Below are 12,518 nucleotides of genomic sequence, written 5' to 3'. Positions count from 1 at the left end.
TAATCCCAGCACTTTGGGAGGGCAAGGCAGGTGGATCACTAGAGGTAGGAGTTCAAGACCAGCCTGGCCAACATGGCGAAACCCTGTCTCTATTAAAAATAAAAAATTAGCCAGGCATGGTGGTGTGTACCTGTAGCCCCAGCTACTTGGGAGGCTGAGGCAGAAGAATCGCCTGAACCCGGGAGGCGGAGGTTTTAGTGAGCTGAGATTGCACTACTGCACTCAAGCCTGGGCAATAGAGGAGACTTTGTTTCAAAAAAAAAAGAGAGAGAGAGAGAGAGAACAATTAATAACAGCCAAGAACCAAAAACAACCAAAGTCCATCAACAGTAGAATTACTCTCTGTTCATTCTTGTACATGCTTTGTATATGTATGCAGCTTTTTTTTTGAGACCAATTACTGAGGCATACTTGGACATTAAACTATACAATAAGAAATGTAGCAATATATTTAGCAATGAGAAAAAACAAATTATTGCTACATGCAAATCCATGTATTTCACATCAATGGATGAATTTCACAAACATAATACTAAGTAAAAAAAGTCAAATACAAAGAATACATACTGTATGAATATGATTCTGCTTTTATGAAGTTCAAGAACAGCCAAAGCTTATCTGTGGTGATAGAAACAGAATAGTAGGCAACTTTGTTGAAAAATAACAACTAGGGGAAGCACAAGAAAACTTCTAGAAGATTCTTTGCATTATAATTTATGAACTTTTTACTTTAAAAAAAAAAAAAAACGTTTAACTCAGTTTGTACCATAGTGCTAACCACTTAGCAGCTGCATGGTCTTGGGCAAACATCTTAACCTTAAGCTTCAGTTTCTACATTTGAAAATGAGGATAAAAACAAAACCATCCCCTACTTGATGGGAATGTGATGAGAATTAAATTAGGCAATGCACATAGAGTGCTTAACATGATGCCCAGCACAGGGCAGAGCCCAATATACAACAGCAAAAATAGCAGCAGCAAAGTTCTACTGATGTCTCACTTGGTACCAGGCACTGCTCTTAGCTTTAAGCCCTTAATCACTGTGCAATACACCTCGCCCATCTCCTGTTCTTATTAACAAGTCAAGGCCAGACGCAAAGGCTGTGACCTGGGCATTCAGTAGCCGTCTGTGCATAACACGAATCACAACATTCATTTCAAGAAGGATGAATCACTAGTTATGCTGCTGCTGAGGTTTCAAAGAAAACAAACTGGCAGAAGTCACACATTGGGATTATTTAGCTTCAGAAAGCATAAGCTGCTTTTTGCAGAAGCAGGAAGATTTTATTCTGGTGAAATCACTCATGTTGAATTGAGGACTCATTTGGGAACTGAAGGAACTTATCTTTCTTCCCTAAGGAAACAGAAGAGACAACTAACACTCTGTTAAAAGTTATTCATGTTGACTAGCTAAATTTACTACCTTTTAATGCAGTTCAGATTTAAAATTAAAATAATTGGGTTTTTTGGGTTTTTTTTTGTTTTTTGTTTTTTGAGACAGAGTCTCACTCTGTTACCCAGGCTGGAGTGCAGTGGCATGATCTCGGCTCACCACAACCTCCACCTCCTGGGTTCAAGCAATTCTCCTACTTCAACTTCCCAAATAGCTGGGATTACAGGCACACACCACCACACCCAGCTAATTTTTGTATTTTTTAGTAGAGACAGGGTTTCACCATATTGGCCAGGCTGGTCTCGAGTGATCTGCCCACCTCAGCCTCCCAAAGTACTGGGATTACAGGCATGAGCCACTGCGCCCGGCCAGATAATTGTTTAAGTACATGCTTACTGTGTAGTGACTGAAAATGTTGCTCATGAAGCAAGGGGCTCAGATCATGTAACATCTTCTCCAGTCACACCACTCGGAATGCTCCTGACTGTGGACACTAAGCAGGGTCAGATCTGGTTAGTACTTGGATGGGAGATTACAATAGGTCATTTGTAACACTGATACAATAGCCTCCAATTTACAAGACTAACCTGTACATTTGAGAATGGGCTCAATTCTCATGAATTGTGGCTTCAAATAAGAAAAAGCAAACTGCCTGATTTTGAACCCACCCCCACCATTTACTAGTTAAGTCACCTTAGGCAAGTTACTTAATCTCTCTGTATCTCAGTTCCTTGGTAAAAATGGAATCGACAGCGTTATTTTAAGAACCAAATGAGCCAGGCGCGGTGGCTCACACCTGTAACCCCAGCACTCTGGGAGGCCAAGGCGGTGGATCACCTGAGGTCAGGAGTTCGAGACCAGCCTGGCCAACGTGGAGAAACCTCATCTCTACTAAAAATACAAAAAATTAGCTGGGTGCGGTGGCATGTGCCTGTAATCCCAGCTACTCAGGAGGCTGAGGCAAGAGAATCACTTTAACCCAGGAGGCGGAGGTTGTGGTGAACCGAGATCGCGCCATTGCACTTCAGCCTGGGAAACGAGAGCGAAACTCTGTCTAAAAAAAAAAAAAAAAAAAAATTAGCCTCATGTGGTGGCACAGGCCTGTGGTCCCAGCTACTCTGTATGTTGAGATGGGAGGATGGCTTGAGCCTAGGAGGTTGAGGCTGCAGTGAACCATGATCGTGCCACTGCACTCCAGCCTGGGTGATAGAGTGACAAGACGCTTTGGCTTTTTAAAAACAAACAAACAAAAAAGTTAATACATGTTAAGTACTTAGAACAGTATCAGGCACTGTTGAGTGACACAGAAGTATTAGTATCATTAATTTTTATTATACTTTCTGATGCAGATGCAGAATTCATGTAAAATTATACAACTTAGCCACAAAAACTGCAGATGTAATATAGACTATCTGAAAACCAGAGGAGGTTATATACTAAGATCATGTCAAGTGAGCATGACATTTGGTCTTTGTAGTAATATTTACGCACACACAGAAACACATGCGCTTTCTCTCTCTTTTTTCTCTGTCTCTCAAGATTTCTCTCAAGGTCTGCTCTGGAACATAACGTACCAATGATCTCAGGTTCTTTGAATCCCAAAATTATCCCCAAAAAAAGATAATTTAAATATTACTTTTCTTTAAATATTACTTTTCTATTACTTTTTAAAAAAGATTAGTTAAATATTACTTTTCTTCCAAGTATATCGAAGAACCCATTAAACACACACACGCATATATGTACACACACACACCCACACTGAAAAGGTACACTTGTTTTTTGCATTTCAAAAGCACACTGGAATCATTCCACTGCACATTAGAGGAGCAAAGTGGATGGTGTTCAAATACAGACTCTTCACCCTGTAGCAGAGAAGGCCTACTAAGCTTTTACATTTTCCTCCAATTGTGAACACTGAAAGCTTTTCATTTTGTTCCAAAGGAAATGATCTTACCACAGCTCAACGATACTATCATTGTCTGAATAAAGTGGGTATCCGGTGGCCATTGCAGAAGGTCTAAATGCTAAAACCCAAGGGTATAGAAGTTAAAAGTAACTCAATAGAAATGTCAGTTACAACATTCTTTCTTTTGATTTATGACAATCAAACTCAGAACCCTGGAGCAAGGGAATTAAGAAGAATATGGCACAATGTAAGGGTAGCAGTCTACATCCCCTCCTTCCACCCTTGCCATTAAAAAGGCCTTCAATACCCATTTTATTTTTCTATATGGAAGAGAATTATACTTGGAAATACCACCACATATAATTCTTTCATCTCACCAACAGGCATATTCGCACTCTTCTATATATTCTATATTCCTGATTCACCAATACTGGGCAATCAGGTTGAAAATCCCTCTCTCACAACTGTCATCTGTGGCTTATTGCTGTTATCAAAGACACATCATTTTTATGTATTAGTCCAAGGTATCAAAGAACTTTATATCTCCTTTAAAAAAATAACTGTTCATTCTATACTTAGTAGATTTTAAACATCTAGACTCCATTGAAGCTACTCACTATTAACACAGTTAGCATGAGATGGTGGTTTCTTGCCTTTGCTCTACCTTCAGTTGTAAAAACCTTACACGGCTTTATTATCCAGAACCTGGGACAGTAGGCTTCAGTAGGAGACAGATGACGAATAGAAAGGCTCATACTGACACTGATTCCTTAGCAATGAATTAGATTCTGGGAGCTCAAGGAAAAAGTAGGAAATGACAGCCATATTTCTCTGCAAGATAGATTTCCAGCAGAACGGACTTTCTTGCTGACTCGAGCTGCTTGGTTGGGTTTCAGCACCTCATAAACTTGTGTTAGGTCTTGACCTAAACATTCATTCATTCTTCAAATGTGTATTTATCTCTACTAGGTAGAAGATACTGTGCCAGGTACCCCAAGAAATTTAAAATGACCTTCTTTCACTCCTGGACTTCTCCCCCTCCCCAACCTCCCTCTAGGCCAACCACACACAGCTAAATGCACTCCTATCCTCTCACACCATGTCTCAGATAATGCCCCTGTTAGGGCCTCGGTTTCCTCTCTAATTTCTCCCACCCCTACTAAGAAAACACCTCTCACTTTCTTTTGTATTATAAAGGTAATACACATTGTGATATTTACAAAATTCAAGCAGCCAAGAAGGGCATAAAATGAAAAACAAAATTTCATGAAATGAAAACCAAAACCACACCACCATCCCACGGCCCAGAAATAACCATATCTCTTGGTTCCAGAAATTTATATTTGCAATAAAAAATTAAGACTTTTTTTTCATCATCTTACGGTGCTGAAAAAAATTAACACTTTTATTGTAATGGTATCAGGTGGGGGGAAAAAAGGAAAATTTTGAAGGTCTTTATTTTTGCAAACAAAAAAATGGGATCTCAGAATACATGTTGATTTGCATCTTTTCTGTGCTTTCCTCCTTTCCTGCCTCTGGACATCACTCTGAATAAGGAAATGATGGGTGGAGCAGCAACAGCCACACTGAGATCATGAGGAAACAAGCTTGAAGGCAAACATCAAACACTGAGGCGAGGAAAGAGGAAATAAGCCTGGGTCTTTAAACTAACTCCCCCAACAGCCCAGACTTTGGACTTGTTTACATGAGGTAACAAATGTCATTTTGAAATGTCTTATTTAAACTACTTGTTAACCACTTTTTGCTTTTTTTAGTCCTATGTGAACCACCTTCAATTGAATTTTGTTTGCTTGCAAGTAAAAGCAGCCCCCCTGCCAAACCGCTCTCTAGACAGAAGCCAGTGAATTTATAATCCCGCACACAGCACGTGTGAGAGTGTCTGTCTCCTCACACCCTTGGCTTTACAAGGTTTTGGTCCCTAGATAGAAGCCCAGTGAATTTATAATCCCGCACACACCATGTGTGAGAGTGTCTGTCTCCTCACACCCTTGGCTTTACCAGGTTTTGGTTCCCATCTATTCCTGGTGCATTTTCACTAGTGGCTAGGGCCTTTTCTTCCTCAAAGTCTAGCAGCTCTTCACTAAAGAAATGGCCCATTGCGGCCTGGCGCGGTGGCTCACGCCTGTAATCCCAGCACTTTGGGAGGCCGAGGCGGGTGGATCACGAGGTCAGGAGATCCAGACTATCCTGGCTGACATGGTGAAACCCCGTGTCTACTAAAAATATAGAAAATTAGCTGGGCGTGGTGGCGGGCGCCTATAGTACCAGCTACTCAGGAGGCTGAGGCAGGAGAATGGCGTGAATCCGGGAGGCGGAGCTTGCAATGAGCGGAGATCGCACCACTGCACTCCAGCCCGGGCGACAGAGCAAGACTCCATCAAAAAAAAAAAAGAAAGAAAGAAATGGTCCATTGCAAAGCAGTAACCGCAAGGCTGCTTATCTTTGGCCAGTATTTCATTCATTCTAATTCGCCTGTGTCATCCCATATGGGCACAAGGCTCACATGGCTTCTTCCAAAGCAGACTGTGTCATCACAGGGCCAGAATATACTGTAACACATGACACCAGTCCGGACTCTGCTAGACTATGACAATCATGTGGAAAGATAGGCAATAGACTGGGAACAGGGTGGCCTGGCTCCCATCTGCCACTTTTGAGCTGCTTGGCTGAAGACAAGTCACCTCACCTCCTGAAGCCTGTTTCTTTGGATGTAAAAGGCAGGATCTGGAAGCTACAGCCCAGGGTCCTTATGAAGATTGGGACATGGTGCACAAAGGCACTGATGCTAACCTGTCACTGACTATTAAAGGTGGGACTTAGGCTGAGGCAAGCCCCTGGCCTCCTTCAACACTGTGGTCCTTCTTTGTCCTCTTTGCCCTCTCAGCTTGTCACACTCCTGCCACCACAGTTGGCAGCCTGTCAGGTCATGATGGCTGACCCAAAGAAAATCAGGCCCATCCTTCTGCTCCTCCCACAGATAGGCAGCACTCCCAAAAGCCCCATCACAGTGAATGGATATGATCAATATCCAGCCAGCTGAGAGGCAGGGCATGCCAGCTAATGTACAGGAAATGCCAAGGCCTGGGCTGGTACCTGCACCAAATGCACACGATTTTTCACCCAGCCAGCCTAGGTCTTGCAAGCTCCCAAAAGGCTAGTTTGGCCCAAACTACCCTCTTCCGTCTTATTCATTCTCTACCATTGTGAATGGAATTATTGTTCTCAGTGCCTTTCTCCTCCACATACATCTACCTTCTTTGCCATATGACTTCGAGTTACCTCCTACTAGAACGGGCCAGGTATACTTCCTCACCCCGCTGGTGTGGGGCTTGACAATGCAATTTGTGTTGGCTGAGGGAATCCTGGCAGAACTGACAATGGGCCGGTTATACACCAAAGCTCTAAGAGGCTTCCAGCATTTCTTCTTGCCTTCTTACGCCTCTGTAATCTGCCCAAGGCGAGCTGGCCCTGCATATTTGTTGCCCCTGCAGCCTGGGCTGCTGAATAAAACACATGTAGAATAGACCTCAACCCAGATGGAAGCCTGGAGTCTGGCTTGGCCAAGTCAAGCCCAGCCTGGCTCAACCAAACCACACCCAACCGACAGCTGAGTGAGGGGAAAATGAACCTTTGTGGTTGTAAAGAACTGAGATCTGGGGCCAGGTGCAGTGGCTCACACCTATAATCCCAGCACTTTGGGAGTTCAAGGAAGGTGGATTACCTGAGGTCAGGAGTTTGAGACCAGCCTGGCCAACGTGGCGAAAACCCACCTCTACTAAAAATACAAAAATTAGCTGGATGTGGTGGCACGTGCCTGTAATCCCAGCTCCTCGGGAGGCTGAGGCAGGAGAATCGCTTGGACCAGGAGGTGGAGGTTGCAGTGAGCCGAGATGGCACCACTGCACTCCAACCTGGGCAACAGAGTGAGATTCCATCTCAAAAAAACAAATACAAAAAACTGAGATCTGGGATTGCTTGTTACACAGAAATATTAAACAGCAAAATCCAATACAACCATTGTAAGAGCAAATATAACTAAGTTTGCCTGGCACATAATGACACACAATGATAAAATATTTACACTTATGTTAAGGAAATCTGAATCCATTTATCATTCAAACACATACAGAGCACTCCTATACATGAGGCACCAGGCAAGGCCCACAGGGCCCTGAGTAAAAAGAAAAACACAAAGGTAACCAACTCCTGCAGGTGTCTTTTTGGTCAAGCGTAACTCCAAGCTTCCTAAACCCTAATGGGGGAGAGGGAAGGGTCTTGTGTTGAAAAAGTGTCTGCTCATTTCATTCATTCATTTACTATCCTGGGTTAAAACACAAAAGGCATGAAATTCAGCATCTGTGCATTTAAGTGAATTCTTACATTTGTTGATAGCAGAATCTACTTTTTCTACAAATATACTATTCACTTAAAAGACAGTTGGAAACTACAAGTTTTTTGTTTGTTTTTTGTTTTTTGAGATGGAGTTTTGTTCTTGTTGCCCAGGCTGGAGGGGAACCTGAATCATTTTTAATGAACTCTTTGGTTCCACTAATCTTCATTTATTTCCTGAGCACGCTGATGCCCCAGGCATGTGATCTGTAACTTTGCTAGAAAGCAGCACACACATCATTCCTAGTTCCAAACCCCAGCTGCCCAGGTGCAGCCACTGATCACGAATTATTTTAAAGGAGAGTTGACATCCCCTAGTGCCCAAAATTTAAATTTAAAAAGAAAAAAAAAAAAAAAAACAACCTCTCTATAGTTTGATTCCAAAGTCTTCATTTTTACCTTTAGAATTTTATTTCATCTGCAAAAGTGAAGATTCCTCCTCTAAAGGACAATGGAAAAGACAAGTTTCAGCCACACTCCTTCTTCCATTCACCTCCTCTCAGAAAGTCATGGAAGACTCCCACATCTAATAGCCTTTGCCATGAAGTCTTTCCAACAATCTTTTGGAAGTCTAAATAAAATCTATATCCACTGGTTTGTCCTTCCCACATTTATTCTCTCCCTCGGAGAACTTTAATAGATTTGCCAAAAGCATCATTTCTCCATCTGCGAGTCATGTTTTCTTTACAGTCCAGTGGCATCACCCTGTCCCATGGATTACACAAGGCTACCAGGTATGGAAGAAAATTAGCTCTGATAACAAGAAGTATTTCTATGATTCTAACCAGGAACTCACCAAAGTGAAGTGTCAGTACAGTCATGAGAGCACACACATCGACAGCTCCCTCTGCAGACACTGCTCTGAGCACTGGACACACAAGAATTCATAGAACAGCACCCCGGAGCCAGGATTCAGACCCGGCAGTCCAGACCCAGAATCCAGACTGCTACCTACCCACCTCTGCAGCCTCTACAAATCCCCAGCACATGCCAGTGGCTCGGGGCTCCCCTCACCCTCACCCTCCTGTCCTCGTCCAGCACAACGAGAGTCCTCAGAAAAGCAGTACAAAGCAAAGACCACCCCAGAATTTTCTTTATTTTAGCTTTTCCCAGGACTCCTCTAACGACAACTCTGGAGTTTTCTCTGAAGCTAAAGCAGCCTGCTTCCTCTTCTCGGGGCCTATTGACCTCTCCAGAATCAGAGAAAAAAGTAGAGCCTTCGCCAGCTCTCAGGAGCCTGGCGCTGCTCTCCTAAATGCTTTAATCTCTGCCCACTGAAGCTTCCCCAACACTGCAGATGAGGTCAGAAGTGGGGCAGGATAACTGCCCTTCCCAGGTAGGGAAATGCTTCACCTCCTTCCAGTCCAGTCTCTCTCCCAGGAGCTGGTTTTACGTATCTATGTGGCTTTCAGCCTTGCTGAATCTTCTACTACTGGCAGCTGAGGGGGGCAGGATAGCCAAGAATGTCCTCCACCCCCTGCCCAGCCCCCATCTCTGATCCCAGTCTGGGTCAATGACAAGCTACAAATCTGGCCCAGGCCTCCACCTGGAAATCTAAAGCAAAGGATATTATTAAAGTCACAAGTTAAGGATCACTCACTCCACAGCTCCTCATTTAGAAGCCTGCAGTGGCGTCAAATGTAAACACTTCCCAAGAAAGCTTTAAAACAGGGGGAGGTTTTTATTAAACGACTTAATTGAGGGCCACTTCTCATTGTGGGAAGCTTTTAAACTGATGAATAAAAGGGGCCTGGTGGTGTTTTCCAGACACTTGTTTTTAAAACCTGTCACACAGTCACGGGGAACTGAAGCACCACTCAGGGCCCCCATGTGTGCTCCTGCCGCTAATTCTTCCGCAGAAGTAAGATACCTAAAAAGACCTACTCCCCAGCACCAAGAACCCGGCATGAGGGCTTCATTCCATATTCATTTCAAGGGTCATTAGAAGTCCTGGATGGATGGGAAAAGTGGAAAAAATAAGGCTGGCCAAGAAGGATCAAAATCAATGAAGAAAGATACTTTAAAACTTGAAAACAGAGCATGACTTAAGAGAACCACAGGCCTGATGAAACTGAGGCTTGGGTTGCTCTGCAAAAAAGACACCAGGTAAAAAGTGGTGAAGTGCTGGTGCACGTTACAATACACAGATGACCCCTTGAAAACATTATGCTAAGTGAAAGAAGCCAGAGGCAAAAGGCCGTCTATTGCATGAAATACATTTATACGAAATATCCAGACTAGGCAGTTCCATAGAAACAGAAACTAGACGAGTGGGCTCGTGGAGAGGGAGTGGCTGGGGGAAGGGAGGAACGTGGAGTGGCTGCTCAACGGGTCCAGCGTTTCCATTTAGGGGGATGAAAAAGTTTTGGAATTAGATAGTGGTGATGGTTGCACAACATTGTGAATGTACTTAATGCTACTGCACTGTACAGTTTAAATTGGTTAAAATGGAGACTTTATGCTGTATTTTACCACCAAAAAAAATACCAAGAACCAGAAAGATCCTTTCTCAGCTCCTAAATCAGGAGCAATCTCTTCATCTGAGTAAAAATACACAAGCTACAAGCCAACATCAAATATTATTTTACTAACAGCAACTCATTTATTGAGCTAAGCTCGCATCTTCACGGCACACCTCACAGGACAAGTCGCTGAAGCCTCACACCCATCTTCAGCTGGGTGTTATTGTCGTCACTGTCATTATCCTCATTTTACAGGTGAGGAAACTGAGGTGCAACGGGGTCAAGTAGCTAACCCAGGGTCACACAACAAGCACGGGAAAAGCCAAAGGTTGTACACAGAGCAGCCTGTGACTGGCTGACCTCATGCTGTCAACCACTGGGCCACACTGCTTCCCGAATCACACACCCTGCTGCAGGAACTGCTTGGGGGGCCTCATACCATGCTGGTAACACTGATATTCCTTGACTGTTGAACCCCTATCATTTTTAGTGTCCTTGACTGAGTGACCACCTATGAATTGCATCCCCTGAAAAATGCCTTCAAAAGGCGTACCTTAGGAATCACACTAGCACATTCACATGCGAAGAGCTAGTTTCACACGTGCAGAGTCAGAGCAACATGATGAGATGGGAGGCTGACACGATTACCTACCTGTCCTTTAACAGGGGAGAAAAGCAAGGCTCACAGTCTGTAGCAGTGCAGGCCCCACTGCACCAAGGTCCTCCGCAGGGAATGGGTTTAACCACCCCAGAGGCTAAGCGGTTTCACTGGTTTTAGCATGGCTATTTATATGTAAACGATGCAAGCAAGTTTCCAATGAAGTTAAGGCATGCTTAATGGAGAGAAAAGGAGGTGTTCCCACCTCAGGGGCACCTGTGGGATAACCCAGAGGCATCAATAAAACGTTAAATTCCATTCTTTCCACCCTACTTAAGAAAGGAGGGATCTTTGTCCCTGGCCAATAGCTCCCTTAGATCAGAGATGTTAAAAACAGCTACCATTGTTTGAGGTTCCACTTTGCCAGGGTTTCTTAGCCTTGGCTCTACTGACATTTGAAGCCAGATAATTCTTGTGGGGGACTGTCCTTTGAATCGAAGGATATTTAGCAGCATCCCTGGCCTTGGCCCATTAGATGCCAGGAGCCATCACCACCCCAGTCATAACTACCAAGAATGTCTCCAGATATTGTCAAATGTACCCCCGGGTTGGGAGATGGGGGGAGGCCCCTGTTTGAGAACCACTGTACTATGTCAAAGAGATGTGGCTTGACTGTATGTAGTAGGCATTACATCTATTTTACAGATGAGGAAACGAACCTGAAATGGAAGAGGAACCAAAGAGCCATCACTCCTAGTGATCATCAAATAGAGCTTGCAATCCAAGTAAGTGAGACCTTTATTGGTCCCACAGTGTGAAGAAGGAATGAAAATACAGGAGATAAAACGACTTTCTTTTTCTCTGTCGCCCAGGCTGGAGTGCAGTGGCACGATCTCAGTTCACTGCAATCTCCGCCTACTAGAGGCATGCACCCCCATGCCCAGCTAATTTTTTGTATTTGTAGCAGGGACAGGGTTTCACCATGTTGGCTAGGCTGGTCTTGAACCCCTGATCCCAATTGATCCACCTGCCTCGGACTCCCACACTGCTAGGATTACAGGCGTGAGTCACTTCACTCAGCCCCAGGTGAAACTACTTTCTACTGGCCCATGTATTTAAATGTTATACAGGAAAATGGATGGTGGACTTGAACCTTACCAGGTATTTGGTCCTCAACTGCAAAGAAAATATATTCTGCAGACCCTGATGACAAGAGCAGCTCCAAACAATGCATGGAAGTCTGAAGGGCCTCCTTTACTCACTCAATAGTCTGCAAGCTGGGTGTAGGGATGTCCTTCAAATAAGAAATGCTTTAAGCAAACAAGCAAAAAATGGTTCACCATGAGAACTTGAAATGCATACAAGACAGCATGCTTTTATCAAAAATTCTCTCCCGTTATTTTTGCAAAACACTCCCCACACACTCTCACTCTTAAGGTTTGTCTGTTTTTCTGTTTAGACATCACTGTGGCTGCTAGAGATAGAGGAAATACAAGGATGTCAAGTTTCACAACACTGTCTTTCTTCCTTCCTTCCACAAAGCTTTATTGAGCACCTATTTTCTACCAGACACTAGGTATACAAGGTCAGTAAAGAGGTCTCATGTCTTTAAAGGTTTGTTTGAAAGTTTATAGGAGTTAAAAAAAAAAAAAAAGAAAGAAAGAAAAAAAAGAAAGTTTATGGGAATTCAGACACACAAACAAAGAGCACTGATGTTCTCATTGCTAAGATAAAGGCATATACAGG

At 43.5% G+C, this 12,518-nt stretch overlaps 1 protein-coding gene across 9 annotated transcripts in view; it reads right to left on the bottom strand.

The window, feature by feature from the left end:
• The window catches only part of CGNL1 (cingulin like 1), a 176,124-nt gene that overhangs the window by 154,960 nt on the left and 8,646 nt on the right, over window positions 1-12,518 (bottom strand). The window contains exon 1 of one of the 9 annotated variants that reach the window (XM_005559637.5): window positions 10,827-10,935. The exons of the other annotated variants lie outside the window; for them this stretch is intronic. The gene's annotated coding sequence lies outside the window, so the exon portion shown is untranslated. Of the gene's footprint in view, window positions 1-10,826; window positions 10,936-12,518 lie in introns of those variants that run through there. 9 annotated transcript variants of the gene reach the window in all.

Source organism: Macaca fascicularis, chromosome 7 (assembly GCF_037993035.2).
Source record: "Macaca fascicularis isolate 582-1 chromosome 7, T2T-MFA8v1.1".
Lineage (NCBI taxonomy): Eukaryota > Metazoa > Chordata > Mammalia > Primates > Cercopithecidae > Macaca > Macaca fascicularis.
This window is presented reverse-complemented; position numbering and strand designations above follow the sequence as displayed.